Raw genomic sequence first — 10740 nt, 5'->3', positions numbered from 1 at the left:
TCGCTGGTACGTGCCTCGGGCATTATTCTAGTTGAGACAGTCTGTGAGCACGTTAAGCTCGTCCCGGTGCCTTTTCTTGCTACCTCTCAGCGCTGCCGAAATGCAGCACGAAGGCCCCGCGTGTCATTAAGGTCTTCTTTACCAAAGGCTACAACGTCCCCGCTGTTCTTGCTCTTGCAGTGAATGCGTTTGATTATTTTCAATAATTGTTCTGAGAGCTAATTGGTCTACATCGTGAGTAAACACGTGATTTATTATCATATCTAACATATCATACGAATAAATGAGTAAATAAATAAATACTGAGAACTAATATTTTGAACCGAAACCGTGTAGTACAGCTTAAACATTTTTAGTGATTTATTTTGGAATAAAAACTAACTGGATGTTCGGCGGCGAACCGGAGGTCCCCGCTTTAGATACAGGTGAGGCAATCACCGCGCATGGCTCTAACAATAAGTGGAGCAGAACTTATGTGCTGACGGTAATAGTAGTAGCCGTTCTCTCGCCTAGTCTCTGCAGGTACTTAATTGTTTTTAGTGCTTCACAACTAACAACAAATCACGTCGTAAAAAACACAGTATGGCTATTCATAAAACCTCCTGATTCGCGCTGTATGGATACATTTTTCACTGAAATTGACCGAGCTGTGATCCCCAAACAAGAGGCATCGAACGACAGCGCTGGTTCCAGGCGCACTTAGAAGTGGAGGGGAATGAACGGGCGAGCCATTTGGCTCGAGGCATGACAAGATTAGTCGCGGACTCCAACGCCACGGGAGGACGCGTCGACACCTGTCATTCCAAGCAAAATGCCAAACTGTCAAAGATTGCAACGTACGCTCAGCCACAACATGTTGCTTTAATTTATATGAAGTGCTCTTTTCTAGCGTAGCGAGCTAAGTGTAGGCCCCCGAAATATTTCAACACTACCCATAGTATTCCTGCTATGGTAGTTTACGCCGTTTGTGGCATGATAAAAAAAAAAAGAATGGATATGCATTTGCAGAAACCGTTGTCGGCTCGTTGGTCTAGGGGTATGATTCTCGCTTCGGGTGCGAGAGGTCCCGGGTTCAAATCCCGGACGAGCCCAAATTTTTTTTACCATATTGTGCTTTGACGAGCTCCTGTCTGCTTAGCCTTCGACGAACGTCAAACAATCTCGCAATTTAGTTCGAGGTTGCGCACCACAACTTCAAAAAATCTAACATCACCTATAGGCTTCTTTCGGTGTTGTGACATGACAACTTTACTGCAGTCCTGTGGGACTGATATTTAGGAAATAGTGACCTACAGATTAATATGCTATACTTTACACTCTCCCCCATCTTTTATTTATTTCTCAACCTTGGTAACCTGTCTCGCCCTTCTAAAATAGCATACTCACGCAGCTCTATCTTTTGGTTATCTAGTAAGGTTATGGTGCTGACCCGCAGGTCGCAGGATCGAATCGCAGCCGCTATGGAGACGAAAATGCTTGAGGCCCGTGTGCTTAGATTTAGGTGCACGTTAAAGAACACCAGATGGTCAAACTTTTCGGAGCCCTTCACTATGGTGTCTCTCAGAATTGTATCGTGGTTTTGGGATGTTAAACTCCAATAATTATTCTTATCTCTTCGCCTTTCCTGCATAATGACATGCAAGGCTGTGCTGTACTTTATGCTCTATCCCTTCCTGGTTTCCCTTCTTCTCACCCTCACTTCCCTGTCCAGCCCCCAATGCAGTACAATACTCTATATGACGTCTCCTCTAGAAATATGTCTGCTGCGTCACTCGCTAAACCATTGCAGCCGCCCTGCGTTGAGTTGTGGTCGCTTGTCGAGAGACGACCCCCAGTTCTACCCTCTTATGCGCTATTTTGGCGCCCCGTTCTGCACTACCCAACGATCAAGTGGTGTCAACACACGCAAGGAATACCAGGGGTAAGCGAATACAAGCACGTCGTAGTATGGATAAATGAGGGTGATATATGTATGAATGTACAAAAAAGAATGAATACGCACCAACTAGCCCAAGCTTCCACTCTTGTGAGTTACAAAAAAGAACATCGGAAGCAAAGGCAAAGAGGAATGCTGCAGTAATGAAGTACAGCGCGTTGGGGCGATACAATAGGTACGAGGTGCTTCGAGGATTGTGCAGAGGTGTAATGGTTCCGTGCTTACTTTTGGGAGTTCAGTGGTGTGCATGAGGTCAGAAGTGCTATCAGGAATGGATGTAGATGAAAGGACAGCGGGACGCTTTTGCGTTGGGCGCTCACGGGAAGACGGCAATTGAAGATGTAAAGGGCGATAAGGGATGGACAAGCTTTTAGGCGAAATTCGCGGCAAAATAAGGTTCCAAGCGAGGCAACGAATATGATAGAGAGTGGAAAGGCAGAGAAAGTGTTCCGTTATTTTTATAGGGAAAGCGCTGACACACAGTGAAGAAAGAGAACTCTGAGGCTCTGTTAAGTATACGGCTGGCAGTGTGAAGGGTATGGAGACAAAGAGCATTAAATGAAAAGTCAGAAGAGTGAAGGAAAATTATACTGGATGACAGCGATGGTAAAAAAAAAGAACTGACACTGAATAACTACAAAAAGGGCAGAAATAAGATAAGCAAGGCGGCATTTCATCATAATTTAAGGGGAAGCGTTTAACTGTTTGAAGCGAGATAGGGTTGCCTTATAGAAGGCACGGTTATAAAGCAAGATTTAGCAAAGAAGGAAAATGCATAATAAGAAAACAACGACAGAGCATATTGTGGTTCAATGTGGAGATATACATCAAGGTGTACGGTTGGGCGCGAATTTGAGTTTTACGGATGACAATGGAAAGCTGAAAGCGCCCCTGATGGGAATACGTAAGAGATTTTTAGAGTATTGCTGGCAGAAAACTAGTATAACTGGACCAAAATAAGTAGTGAGAAAAATAAGAACATTCTGACGTAAAGGGCACAGAGTTGGGCAGTCAATTTGCGTTTCTTTTCTAGAGTAAGATATATTTACTGAATATAATCAATTAGTGCATTAGAGCAATTTCAAAAATAGGAAAACGTTTTTTTTTTTGTCGAGCCCGGTGGCACGCTTGTCACCACCCTGTTATAAAGGGGACGCTATAGCATCGATATATCCATCAATGCCTTGAAAAATTATGGGTCTTGTGGTGTCGGGGGTGGTGGAGCACGCATGCATGCATGTAGGTTGCAAGTGGCTACCACAAGGAGCGCTAGGAACCGCCTACATTAGAAACTATTAAAAAGGGAAACGGAAAACAGGCGTTTTGTGCCTGACGCGCCAAGCATCTTTGTAGCAGAGGAGTTGGCTATATAGAGATGCTGTTACAAATTGTGTGTCCTCTGCACAATTTCCAAGAGTTGCTTTTGTCTGCATGAAGATAAGCGCCATGGGACAACGACGGCAGCATACGATAACAGAATACGATAGCTCAGAACCATCAAGTGCGGAGCTCTTGATGAATACATGCTCTCTTCCTTGTGCTGACAAGTTTCAGTTACTCCTTGCTTTGTTTTGGCGGCGTGTTGCATATCACAACTGTAACACTGATTGACATGTGGTGTTTGATGTCCCAAAACCACCATATAATTGACACTAACACTATCTGAGTGTTCGAAGTATACATGGTACCAGTGGGTGAATAGCGACTAGGAGCGAAGCGGATAAAGTGGATCCGTACTACCGGCCTCATACACATCGCACGCTGCCGTATGTGCAAGGAGCGTATTAAACGGGAAGCTTTCAAGGCGAGGGGTTGAGTGGAGGTTCTTCCATCTGTGCATGTGCTTAAGGATTACATTAGAAAAACACAGGTCTTTCCCTATACCTTATTTACTTAAGGTGAGCCTGACAAGGTACAGGAAGTGCGAGCTGAAAGCACTCCCAGCATACGCCTGCTGCACAGTTGCAACGTCCGTCTCTCGTGCTTATTTTGTGCTAAAAGTTACCATAAGAGGCAGCCCGTTTTGGCAATAGGGAAGTGGTTCATTGTACTGCATCGCTTCAGCAGATGGCTCTTCCCCGTATAGAAGTACGACGGTGCAATTCATCAGACCTTTATCGAAGACGTCATATATCCAGACACTCCCGAATGCCACGTGCCCCACATGTTTTTTTTCATGTCGCGCACACCTCATGTAGTTTCATACAGAACCTTTGAGGATAAATAAATAAATAAATAAAAAGCGACGCAACGCTCAAACACGTGAGCGAGGCGAGGTGCACGAGCATCAACTGCCTTAATCAGATGGGTGGATGCAGTTGGCAGTTCACATAGGCGTGCGCAGGGTTCCTTAACGGGGGGGAGGGCAATATGGTTAATCGCAGCACCCCCTCACTGTTTTGGGTCACTGTATTTATGGGGAAGAGTTTGCGCCTCATGCTTGGCCTCCTGGAGCTCCCACGCAGTCACCATGCTCGGCTTCCTGGTGCCAGTGTGGGAGCTCAAGATGTGCCTCCTTGCAGCGTGGGCCGTCGGAAGCCACGGATTTATTGAGGAAAGCACTCGCACATTCGGCAAATGATATGCCGTGACGTAGGCAGGTCTCCATTCAGCTGGTCACAAGGGGGATCTCGTTGCTAGATGCCTGTGACTGCGGTTGCTCAACTAGGGATTTCAAACACGAGAAAATGCTCGGTGTCAAGCAGCGGAGCTTCACTAAGCCACCATCTATAATGAGCTGAGCTTCATCTGACAAGAAGTAATCAGCTCCCACATCTATGTCCACATGCAAGTTCTCGATGACAGCAACGGCGACAAGAACCTTGCTCCCGGCTTCAGTGTGCATCTGCAGATCCAGTGCACCGACAGGCAACACGCCCCCGCCGCGGCCACACAAGGTTCCATCGGACCAAGGCTGTAGGGTGACCAGGGCATGATGTCTTTGTAGAACAGTACGTGGAGCTCCTGTTTGTACAACTGCTGTGAGCTCGGTGATTCCACAGACGCGGACTCCTACCGTAGGAAGAGGCCGCGTTGGGTATTGGGCGGTTCGATGTCGTGCATGGGCTGGTGCCACGTTATCGGCCCAGTTATCGAAGCTCGGCGGGAGGTCGTTTCTCTTGACTGGATGTGAAAACCAGCGGAGCCAGGTGTTGTGAGGAATTAAGTCAAAGTATACTTGTCGATGAGCCACAGTGTTTAAGTGCAGCCTCGAGGACGTGCTCCTCGGTATTCGTCTGGTTCGGCATGCATGTTCCATGGTGGATTCGGCCGAAAACAACGCTGAGCCTGGCCCTCTATTCCAGCAAGGTCAGTAGCATGATGCCATCGTAGTTGTGTCACGCCTCGGCACGACCGCCAGACATGGCGAGAACTGATGGTGTTATCAGCATCATCCTAGAAGCCTCGGAACTCCGGCACTTCCGAGAGAGCGTTATATGGTGACGGGGCAGACAGAATCCGGAACTCGACGACGCCAAATAGACGAGCTGGTGGGACAATTGCGTCAGGGCACCCTAGAACTCAGCGCTGCTGTCGGTTGAGGTGCCCCTAGCACCTTGGGTGGGGTTCGCCCAGTACGTAGTGGTTCCAGTGCTCGCGGCTGAATCTATGGCTTAGGACGCGTGGACCGCGTTCCTTGTAAGTTGTGTACTGGAGCTGCCGAGGAGTCTTTGACGCCATACCGGAACGGTGGTGGCAGGGGCGGCAGGTGAACAGCTGCCAAGGAGGCGTGGACGCTGTCCTCAAGGTGCGCTTACGGCGGCCGCACGTTCGCGGATGTCCGGGACGACGAAGCCGGGGCGTAAAACTTCTTCGCTGACTACGCCATTTTATTGAATGGGACTCAGAGAACAGCCGTTGCTGTAGTTGTTGTTGTTCACCTATTGGTCGGGGCGCATACCCACTATGAGATATTGGCCAAGAATCGAGTGGTTTTAAAAATCACTGTTCAGATTTGGAATAATGGAGATACCATAGAAAAATTACCGATAGGCAGGTTGTTCCCTTCGATCTTCTCTTCTACTAAGCCCCACAGGCACTCGTGCCCGAGCTTCACTATATCTATATCTTTCATTTCACGAGCCGAAACCCGAAATGATTGAGAAGCACGCCGTACTTACTGCTCCGGAAATTCAGTGTTTAACGCACTATGCATCTCAATGGAACCGTCACGGCCCAGATCAAACCCGCTCCCTTGGGGACATCAGCGGAACGCGGTAGCCATGTACCAAAACGGCGAACTTGAGGAATGAGTGAAAGATACTGAACGTATACGTGGTATTTGATTGCAACAGATAAAAAAAGAACAAATGGCGGCACGGCAAAAGGCAAAGCAGTAATTGCAAATATGGATATCTTCATTATTTGCTCATGGTCTTAACATAATTACAAGCCATGTCAGTTATGGGGTTGAATTTCAAAAGCCCAGGGTTTACGCGAAAAGACGACCGCATGGAAGCGATCCAACTGCTTCAGCTCTGCTGTTTAGGCGCTTCCGTCTTTTTTCAATCTGAAGATCGTGCACCGTGTGAGCCTTATTCTGCGATTTTTTGTACATTTTTTTATTTCTTTTCTCCGTAGTACGCCGCGCGCAGATCATCGCTGATACGAGGGCAAAGAACGATCCCATGAAGTTATGGCACCACGAGATGCGGCTGCAGCAGCACATGCACGAATATCTGAGAATCTCCGTTAAAAAAAAAAAAGATGTTACACGTGGGCTGCCCTCCTTTGTTCTTCATTCGCTGCCGGTCACGCTGCGTATTCTGTGGACTGCAGTTCGTCGGCGCCATGTGGAATGGCTTGCTTCAGGCACGGAGCGTGCGATAGTCGCAACACGGACGAGTCGTGTTTCAACCTTTTTTTTTGCGAGTGTGTGTGGACTTTACCTGTTGACTTTACCTGGACTAATGGATTTGCGCACCACTTACAACGTCACCTTCCGTTGGAGGACCACTGGGAGCTTCGTCTTCGGCATCAAATTCATGAGCCCCCTATCATGACAGGGTGGCTATATGTGTTTGGGCGTTGTTCGCCGAACATCATTCGCTATAGATTCACAGTACAACCGAAATTTAGGTTCGCGTGGAACTTTACCGAGAGGGTTCTTTCAATAGTGCCACCAAAGGTCTACCTCCCTGAAGCGCAAAGCAGGCTCTCGCGGTTAGCATAAGTCGCTTAGTTAGGCCTGTGTCAACGGGAGGTATGGACCCGACCCTGAATCTCCGTGGCTCGACTGCAGCCATCATTTCGTGCCAATATCGTTGCTGGTGCGTAATGTGTTTTTCGCCGGTCGCAACACGGCGTCCATGCGCTTGAAGTTCACTCGCGTTCGTTCACTCGCCCATTCTAGCTGGTGTCTTTTCCGTGGTTTACGTGATTCCTTTGCACATGCTGACACTTTGCCCTCTTGATTATGCAGCTCGAACTTGGCTGTTAGATAAGTGCGCATGAACCAACTGTGGCTTAGCGCTCAAGCATTATTCGTGAGGCTGTATTTATATTTTTACGCGTACTTATCTTTTATGAGTTTTGCTTTTGTTCCAGGAGTGTTGACGCTGTAGATATACGAACTGATACACCCCGTGCCACTCCTGAGTATATTCTGTATTATCACCGACGACGTCTTCAAGATGGTCGTGCTACCAGCATTGCATCGAGTATGCATGACTCTTGTATTTCCGTGAGTGCAACAGTGAGCAGAGGACCGCATTGCTTCAAGCTTTGTTATTGGCAGCCGTCGTTGTGTGAAATGTTATCTTGTCCAAAGGTGTCGACGTGCTCCCTAAGCACCGTATAGTGACTTGACGTCTTACTCGTTTTTTTGATAATCCCGCAGTCTGAAACTTGGGCTTTTCGGTTGCCGCGGCCATGTTGGGCGCGTGCATTTTGTTGATAGCATTTCGGTTTTGGGGTGCGTCTCGTTGCCTTGCATCCGCGTTCGCCACGGGGTAGCTAGTCTGTCTTGCGTGGCACTTCTTAAAATACGTTATATTACCTGTTTATTTTGTGCTGGTCTCTTACCGTACTTCAAAAGTAACCATTGCTAACTTTCCGTGAGTTTACTGACGCAGGTGCACAGCCGAGCTTACATACTGGTGGCCGCAGTCGATTATGCTGTGAACGGTATATTCTCGTGCAATGTGTACATTCAACGGGTTTTCTTATGTTGGTTGTGCACATATGCTAACAGCAATCTCAGAACCTGGATATGAAATCTTTCTCTAAATTTATGGCTCTTACGTGTCGCTGAGGTGCGAGTCTAATTTTGTTCTATACTCCACGTTGTGCTTAACATATATAGGAAAAACGAACCCAGAAATTTCTACTTTCGTTCGTAGCAGGAGTTTCGTTTTGGTTGACTGGATGTCTTATGCTGGTATATACGAGGGATTATTGGTCAGCTGCAAGTTCGTAAACATCACGCGTGCTTCGTGATGCCAGCAGGCAGCAAGTCTTCCACAGCTGCGTCGTAGCTATCAGCGGTGCTGACTAACGCTACCAGGTTTGTATGCATATATCTATTGCATAAAGAGGACGAGAGGATGCTTTCCGCTGTATTTCGTTTGATAGAACATCGGACGCATTATTTGAAGGCCGCGGGTTCGATTCCTGCTAGGTGCAAGTTCTTTTCGTCCACTTTTTCAAGATTTACATCATAGTCAATAGAAATAACATCCCTTATGATTTCCATGTCTCTTGTGAGTTAGTTCTAATGTTCTGACTAACCAAAAGGAGCCTTTAAGGTTGGCCTTTTTTTATTTTTGACGAATGTTTATTTAACATTTTTTCCGCACAAATTCTGACACTGTCTGGGAAGGAGAAAATTGTCTACCAGTTTTCATGAGATTGAATATTACATTCCAAGAAAGTTTCAGCTTTGTTTATTGAGGTATAGCAATTAATTCTAATGAGTAATTTTTTTAATTACTGGGCAGTCTGTCATCATTACTTTTTACATAAATCATATATTCAAGATTTGTGTGTGATTTGTTTCGGTTGTATACATTTAAAGAAAGCAAGTCATACTTTTGCCATTATAGTTGGAGTGTGGCTCGTTTGTGGAGCCATAGAATAAAGCCGTTGATTCAGTCGTGTGGTTGACTGCAGTCTTAAGCAGCAAATAAGGAATAAGTAAATACGGGGACGTAGAAAAGCTTTTCGTTGGGCAGTATTGCAATCCGCATTGGTGTCTTGACTCCTCTCGTGTCAGTGTTTGTGTGCGTAGTTTTTAACATTAATATATACAAGCTCATTTATCATGCTACTTTACCATGCTTTATCGTGTTCATTTATCATGCTCTCTCTTAGCCACTAGACCCATGAACCGACAAAACACCACTTGCATCCGAGTGTGTACATTGAGACTCGAGGGATTAATAAGTTCATTCACATCACTTCTCCCCAGAAGCTTTGTCTTCACAACACACCATGTGCCACTTCAACAGAATATCGCCTGGTGGGCGTCCTCATGGAAATTCCTCGAGTAAGCACTTTCTCATATCTGCACGAGTCGTTTTGAACACACACACACAAAAACTGCTTCTAGCTGATTTAATCTCTGCCATGGTCCTCTCAAAAGGTTACCATAGTCATGCCGAAATATAACCGTATACCCAACACTCACCATAGTGACTTGGCAACTGCAGCGTTGCACTGATACGAGCTAATAGCGCGAGTGTTGTGGTTATAATTGCAGCAATAGAAGGGGAACAAATCTTGCTATGGAAAAACTCGTGTGTTCCGATGTAGACGGTACGTTAAGAAACACAAGCTCTTCGAAAATTATAGGTACTCGTTAAATGTCTGAGCGCATCCTACTAAGCTGTTGGTTAATACTTGAACAGATAGTATTAAAGTGAGGTTAATAGATTGACAGACAAGGCGCTGACCGTCTATAGTATTGCCTTGTGTCTAGCGCTACTTCCTTATGTGCTCAGTAAATACACTTGACTGAGATAATCACGCCCAAGTTCGGCGATAGTCCTCTTTCTTGGCTAAAGGCTAGTGCAGAAATAAATAGTGGGGTTACTATCCAGGAAGGCTTCCATAATGTTAAAGTGCACTAAGGCTGAGCATTGGGTTAATTGGTTTAGAATGATTTCAACGTTTCGCAGCGTATGGAACGAGGACGAGCATAGAGTAGACATGGAGAGCTCTGAACTTGCCACTGTTTATTTTTCTGTTTATAAGAGCGTATCACAAGAAATAGAAGACGAGCTACATAAAATTAGTCAAGGGAACGGGAACCAATTATCGCTATTGCATGTCTTGCGAAAAAAGTCATCTTCGTTAATTTTGTTAAACTTTGTCAGGCAGAATAATAATGAGAACTTACAGAGAATCATGCCAAGGAAAGTATAAGAGATGTTGTTAGAAGTAATTGTAATCTAGTTGTGAGGAAAGAAAAGTGTACGAATAGATTACTTGCCGTGGACAGAGACCGAACCTGCGTCATTCGAATAACTCGTCCTATGCTCTGAGCAACCATGGCGGCTATCCCCCCGCCCACTTTATGGAGTATGCCATCATCATCGTCGTCGTTGACCACGTCTACTGCAGGACAAACGCCTGCAGTAGGGTATGTCTGTGCATTGAAATATGGGAGCTTGTTGGTACGATCTGTTGTCACTGAGGTGATTGTGGAACACTCATTTGCCTGTTGGCGTCACTTAGCGCGCAATATTACGGACTGGCTGCTGACCATTGATCCCTCGAATACTTCCTTAAGGCATTAAGTCTGCCAGACCGAGACCCCGGCTATGAATGAAAAAAGGGTAAACTTGAAGGGGCGTTCTCTTCGT

General features: G+C 46.1%; 1 non-coding gene across 1 annotated transcript; it reads left to right on the top strand.

Moving 5' to 3' along the window:
* Positions 1-1019: 1019 nt before the first annotated feature.
* TRNAP-CGG (transfer RNA proline (anticodon CGG)) lies at positions 1020-1091 on the top strand. Its single transcript has one exon. It is a non-coding gene; the product is annotated as a tRNA-Pro (tRNA).
* Positions 1092-10740: the final 9649 nt, after the last annotated feature.

Source organism: Rhipicephalus microplus, chromosome 1 (genome assembly GCF_043290135.1).
Source record: "Rhipicephalus microplus isolate Deutch F79 chromosome 1, USDA_Rmic, whole genome shotgun sequence".
Classification (NCBI taxonomy): domain Eukaryota; kingdom Metazoa; phylum Arthropoda; class Arachnida; order Ixodida; family Ixodidae; genus Rhipicephalus; species Rhipicephalus microplus.
This window is presented reverse-complemented; position numbering and strand designations above follow the sequence as displayed.